Below are 7,384 nucleotides of genomic sequence, written 5' to 3' on the forward strand. Positions count from 1 at the left end.
ATTAAAAAAAAAAAAAAAAAAAAAAAAAAAAAAACATCACCTGGCTGGTGGAGTTGGGAGCAGACTGAGGTCATGAGTGATGCAGGGAGCTGAGGAGTGACTGAGACATTCAGTAGGGGAGCATATATATACAAACAACAAATTATCAATAAAGATATACCCACTGACACACACACACACTCTGCTTGTTATGAAACAAACCCCCCCCCCAAGCCAAACAAACTGAGTCATTGCCTATTTATAGACACCGCAATATATCTCTCATGTGTATGAGCCCCGGATAGGCACTGTGCGTCTGTGGTATAGACAAGCTGTTACATAAATACATGTCTCAGAGGAACGGTGATTCACAATACGAGCATGGTTCTCTTTTTAACTGCATTTTTCTTAGTCACCAGCCGAACAAAAAATAATAATTACCGAGACAGCTAAATTTGGTTGTATGCGGAATTGTTGTTGGAATATTTTTTTCTAGGTATAAATGTGGAAGCATTTAGAGCAGATTATGGAGAAATAGAAGAAGGTTCTTCACTTTCTCTCTCAGAGTTCAAATGAATGGATCGGTGCCACTCCATGGAGCTGAATAACCACTTTATATCTTAGTTGTTTACAAAAAAAACAACACAAAAACAACACATGGTTTTATCTCCACTGGTTTCCACTGCTTGTACCAGCTTACTGTACAGACATGACAAAAGCACACAAATTGGGCCATGTTGTTTTTACACTTCCGCTACTGTGCAGATCGAACAAACAAGATATAATGTGTTACTTAGTGAGCGTTAGAGGCGCTGAATTGAGGGAATTTGTTACCTTTGGACGGAGCCAGACTAGACATTTCCCTCTGCTTCCAGACGGTCTGCGGCTCGGGAGGTACAGCGGGTCATCCACTCATCAAAAAGGTCAGTGGTTCGATTCCCCCGGCAGAAAAGTCCTGTATGTGCAGAAAAAAAAAAAAGAAGCACAGCATGAAAAAGTGTGTGCATATGGTAAAAATGAATTGTGTGTTTGAATGGGTGAAAGTGGCTTGTAGTGTGGGCTTTGAGGGGTTGGTAAGACTATAGAAGTGCAATCCATTTACCATCTATGCTAAGCTAACTAGCTGCTGGTTGTAGCTTCATATTAAACATAGTGACACACAGGCATGAGAGCGGTGTCAATCTTCTCATCCAACTCTCAGGAGGAAGGCTTATTTTTTCCAACAATAAAACCATAAAACTTTTTAAGGAATATGCTACAGGCGTTATAAGCAGCAAGTCCAAAACAAAAACAAAATATTCCACCAAGAGCAGTGTGTGTACATAATGCAATAGAGACTGTGTTTGTGTAATTGTAGGAAGCGATGAAGCAGAGCCAAAATAGAAAGAGAAGAAGAGAAGGGGTAAACAGCGAAGCAGAACTAAACACGTACTGGGGTCAGAGAAATGTGTGTTAATCATGAAGCTCCATTTTTGTTACTGACAGTGAGGGCAACAGCTCCTCTTATCTTTCATAATATCGGTCGACTAGGACTGGGTGTTATCACATTAGATAACATTACATGGCCGGAGAAATGAGGCCAAGCTGGCATGTAGCTGGATGACACCGTGCTGGTGCAGCACACTGTGTCACTGCAGAGGGATTTTCTAAAGCTAAAGCCGTAATGAAGCAAACATGAAGGAAAGGTTGTTTTTTAATGTCATACTGCAATTAAAACTAAGAGGCAGCGGCGGCGGGGATGTAAGGACACTGCAAAGGGAATGGAAGAGAAATATATGACCAATGTGCGCAGAAACAAAATGAAACAGCAGCTGGAGAAAGGATCAGAGAAAGTGGTGCTATGTCATTCAGCTGGAGGCGATCGACGGCCATCTACGTGACCTTCTTCCAGCAGCAGCTAACTGTGTCACCGGAGTGACGGCCTCCTCCCATCCCCGTCCTCCTCTCCGGACTTCCCCTGTGGTCTAGTTCAGAGTGTATTTTAAGCTCGTCCTGCAGGGAGCTTTACATAACACGCCTTTGCCCGTCAACTTTGGCTAACACCTCCCAGCTCATCTGTCTGACTCCCAGTGGCTGTTTTCGTAAAGCCGGTCAGCCGGTGTAAACAGTCTTGCTGTGAGTCTTGTCTGTGCCACCTACTTGGCAAGAACAGAGCACAGATATTTATATCCATCCATCCATCCAGCCTGCTGCCCACTGCTGCCGCTGCTGCAGATATAATCTACCCCAGAGCTGATGAATTATGAAGAAAGCCAGGATGCACAAATGATACTGTCTGGGGCAGTGAAACATCATTCTGAAAGGCTTTTTAAATGTTCATGTTAGACACAGTCACACAGTGTTTGCTGCCAGAGCTCTCCTCTGGTTTTATAACCTCTACCATTCATCCATTTACTGCTACAGATCTGCAGATCCAGAGGCCTATTACTGCTGATATTGCACAGCTGTAATGTACATGTGCTGTAATTTCCTAATAATTACCTAAGACGTTTCCTGGAAAGAGCGATGTAATTTTATACTAATTATAGGGAAAAATACAGTTAAAGGTTCTGACATATAAGTTTGGTTTGTTAGTCTTGAATGGACTGACTGGAAAAAACGGACAGATCCATTTCAACTAATTCAAAGTTTCATTAAACGCTGCTGATGATTGTTTTCAATATAGACTAGTCCACATCCATGGCAGAAAAAAAACAAAAAAGAGCCTTAAAGAGTTCGATAAATGTCTCAGAGATATTTCGTTTTTTAAAAAGACAGAAAAAGCAGCAAATCCTCAGACTTGAGAAACTGGAACATTTTGCTTGAAAATGACTCGGATGATCAATGACAATCGGAAAAGTTGCAGGTTTAGTGATGACAAATCGTTCCAACTCAATCAACTGATCACTTTAGCTTTATAATTTAGATATTTAAAGATATCATCACATACATTTGTGTATGTTCAGCTGATCTGCTCCTCACCGTCTAAAACACTCTCCCAGGTATGCTAGCAGTGCTCTTTGTAATTTCTAAAACGAGTCTTTGCTTTCAGAGAGACAAAAACAAATGCTACAGACATTTGCTGTTGAGCTTCTCAGCTAAAACAACAACTGTTCTCAAGCTAAGGTTAGCTTCATGGCTTGGTGTTCGGTTGACTTTTGAACATTTCTAATGGCTCGTTTTTAAACTAAGAAAGACACTTAAAGTCAAGCTTTTCTTATTTTATAGAAACAAATCTTTGACGTCAAAACACAGAAAACCGCTGATCAATTCCAGTCTATTGGTGCCATTTGTTTAAAGTGAAAACTAAAGCTCTCATCACTGAATGCTATACAAAAAACATAATCTAGACACGTCCTCTATTTCTCATCAGCACCAGCCTCCAAAATTCATTTCACTGTGTCTTAAGCTACAAGCTGAATTTGCATATTAACTTTTACTTGTCATCTTTAATCATCATCTTTAAACTATTGCCCTTTGAACGCCGTCTTTTATTTTCTGTATGATTTTCAGTTTGCAGGTTTTGGGGCTGTCAGCGTGACTAAAAGTCCTGTAAATATTTGCAAGCCCCCTTGAGACACGAGATGTTTTCCAGCGGAGACCACATGCTGTTTACGAGGGGTTATCTGCCCTTTTTTTCCCCCCTGCAGGTCAAAGCTACAAGGTGAGCTGTTCCATAATAAGAGCCTCTGCTAGAATGTCAAGAATTCAGCTTGAACCTGTTGAACTGCATGTGGTCCCTCCTCTCTTTATGTTGTTTTCCTACCAAGTCAGTTGACCGCAACACAAGCCTCCCACACTGATACGTGTATTGGGTAACAGCACTTTGTGAAAATGTGAGAAAAACAAAACTGTCAATGCAATGATATACAGGACGTGTCCACAGGCGCCCTGCAGATAAAAGAATCTGCCTTATCTGAGTTTATGTCTCGGCAGTTTTGTGAACATCTTTCCGAAGAATTCATCAGAAGTATTTTTTGTGTCACTATTTTTTTTTTTTGCTTCATCTTAGAGAACAAGAGTTGATATAAGGCAATGCTAAGATCCTCTTTGAAATACTTTTTTTTTTTTTTTTTTTTTTTTTGTTCAGTTCCAAAGAAGTCGAAGGCAAAAACTGCTTTCTCAAGTAGGTGTGTTACACATATTTCAAAAGCTGAACTGTTCACCAGATGTATGGTGTAACTCACTTCCTGTTGCATAAATCAAACGGACATTGGGATTTTGTGAAAATGTTCTTGTATTAAATGACTGTAACTCTATCTGTCCAGTGGCAGAAATAAAAAAATTACCCCCTGTAAAACTTTTCCATTCCTTTTAAATGCCTCCCAAAACTCAGCCAAAGAGAAGCACAAAGCGGCTACCGCAGAGTTAGCGGAGAAATGAAGAAGAGCCTACATCATCTCAATATTAAAAATGTTCACTTGTGGATATGCTGTAGGAGTGTAATTGTAGTTATATGAAATATTTAACTGACATGACCAGTTAATTAAATTTGCACTTTCACAGATTCAGTGGTTGTTTTCAAAGAGACCTCCTGTTACGACCCACAGGTGCCAGTGGCTTACAGAGCCAACTCACTACTAATCTAATTTACCAATCAATCATTCCTGAGTGTGCCTGAAGGCGGATTGACCTACTCCATTGAATACAACGTTATCCACACACGGTTTGTTTGCTGTTGGTGCCAGCGATCCATTTTTATTGTGCTGGGAAGTTCATGAAGCCTGAATGACACAGATTTTCATGTAGTTTAAGCAGCTTTCACGGTGTGATGTTGCAGGTGCAGCAGATGTACTACACATGCAGTACATGTGGACAATGTGATGCAGGCCAGTGTTAATGTCTGTCCGCTCAGTGATGTCGCTAAGCTGCTATCGTATGCACTCTGCTGTTTGCCTCCAACCAGGAGGCCTCTCAGGATCAGATAAGTGTCAGTGTATTGTGGTCAGTAAATGGCACAAGCCAGACTCACATGGCAATTTAATTCTCATCTAACTTTCCTCAAGAAAGAAAACAAGTGTATTTCCCATAATTTCAGACTATTCTTTTAACCTTCACCAACTGATTATGAAACCGAACTGTCATTAGAATTTACACAGATCTGTCATTGCTGTTATCACCAACAAAACCCTCATTACAGGTCATATAATTCAGCCAAAGGCAGAAAGCGTGTTTTCTATGGTGCAATATTTATGTAGAAAGTTCCACATTAACAAAGTCTTTTTTAGAGCAGCTACTGTCCTGTGACTGTACAGGCACTGGCCTCTGTCTCTATCAGAAACCGAAGGTGGCCAAACAGTGAGGGTCAGGGGGCTCAGAGTGTATCTCACTGTCAACCTGAGCACATTTACTCAGGGGGTTTACATATGTGATACGATATAGTACATGCAGTTCATTGTCTCCTGTACGCACACACACACGCACAAGTGTTCGCCGTAAAAACAGAGGTCAGTTGAGGTTTTCCGCCAAAGCCCTCATGCTGATCTCATACTTCGAACACAAAAGCCACGTGTTGCCCGCTGCCCGACATACAGGTGTAGGTATAAGCAGGCTACAAATACAAAGCCAAACACACACACACACACACACACACACACAGTGAAGAGTTATCTTTCTCAATCTAAAACACTGCGGAGGACCGATCACACTTTGGGGTAACGATGAGTCAGATGTTGTGTAACACACAGGAGAAAGATGTGGACCACTGACATTTTTTCAGTTTTGTCTAAACCAGTGTTTGGCACTAAAAGTGCTGCAGATTAACCATTGTTATGTGCTGTGAACTATATATATATATATATATATAGTATATAGTTTATGTATATATATGTATCCAAGTGTGACACATTACATAATTTTGCAGGGCGTGACACTGCCGCAGCAGCTGTCTGCTTGGCCTCACTGAATCTTTATGTTGCCTCGGATGAACTGTTTACGCTTCCTGTCGTTTCCTAACAATTTCCTACAGAGGAACTTTTTCAAGCAAGTTCCAAGGAAAACGTATTTGTTATACGACTGTCAGAAGAAGGGAGACTGTTTTTAAATGAGACACTTTCATACCTTCATTTCCTCAAAACTTCCTAAAAGCCTGTTGTGACACACATGACCAGGTTAACCTGTTTGAGGGGCCCCCGCGGCAAAAAATTCACTTCTCAGCCCCTCCCGTCTTCCTCACCTACTGCACTCTGTACAATGTCGTTGCCCCTGTTGCCTCCAAGTTCCCATTAAGTGCAACAAGCCCTGGTGTATATGCCGGAATGCTTTGTATTACTTTGTGGTAATCTGATTAAATACTACTTTATCAGGAATGTGCATCACATGAGCATGATGTAAACTAAAATAAGCTCATGTCATTCAACTTTAAGCCATGGAGTCATAAGAAATGGATCATGCGTTCAGCATTTGTGTTTCTTTTTATATCCCATTGTTTACAATATGTATGTATTTTAACCCTTGTGTTTTGTTCACAATGGCTTGACTGTCTCACTGTTATACGTTTAAAAAACAACAACAACAACCGCAAAATCAGCCATGTTTTCCTTTAAACAAAGTATAGAAATGAGACATGGTCATTACACCAAATAAGGAAATATGTCATGTTTTGTATGTTGTATATTATATATATATTACATGAGGTACGCATGAACAAAGGTATATTCCTTCTATTTGCTAAAAAGCCATTCACAGACAACTGTATACATTATCCTACAAGGTGATATAATAGATTTGGGGTCAGAGCTCTAACTCCCTGTTTAAACTTCTTATCAACAAACTGTTAGCAGAAATCCAAACAGACATATTTGGAATCGGGGGTGGGGGGGTGCTGCGTACTGTCAACACCAATCACAGATACACAGCACAGGGAAATCCATTGTATTTCATTGTGTTTTCTGACACCCCAACCAAGAAGTAACTGTAGAAATCGTGGGGCTTCGTCATCCTCAAAATCATGCTCATCAACAATTCTCAGAAAATTAAAAAAGTTATTTAATATCAAGCCGATGGAGGAATGTTAAGGGTGTTTTGTTTCTAGAGCTGTTAAGCAAATCAAATCAAAGGGTTTCATGCTGCTCAGACTGTAAATCCCCTTCAGGCAAATTTGCGTTTTGTGATGCTGCGTTATATAAATCTCCAGACCTGAACATTGTGGGTAAAGAATATAAAAAGCGCACTAGAATATCCTCCGTGAGTTATACGCTTTTATTGCATGACTGACTCACAGCAACTGCCTCTTTATGCCCGGGAGAGACACAGAGGCGCAACATTACCTAATTGTTAAGGGGAGATTATCCTGTCAGAGGGGGGCGGGGCGAGGGAGGTCAGATGATGATGATGATGGCGACGATGATGATGATGATGGAACAGCTAGGCTATGTTATGTGAGAGCCGATAGGAGCTTTCCTCTGGATGGCGGGGGAGGGAGGGG

Source organism: Seriola lalandi, unplaced genomic scaffold (assembly GCF_002814215.2).
Source record: "Seriola lalandi dorsalis isolate HSWRI2012SDOR001 ecotype SW California unplaced genomic scaffold, Sedor1 jcf7180002054563, whole genome shotgun sequence".
Lineage (NCBI taxonomy): Eukaryota > Metazoa > Chordata > Actinopteri > Carangiformes > Carangidae > Seriola > Seriola lalandi.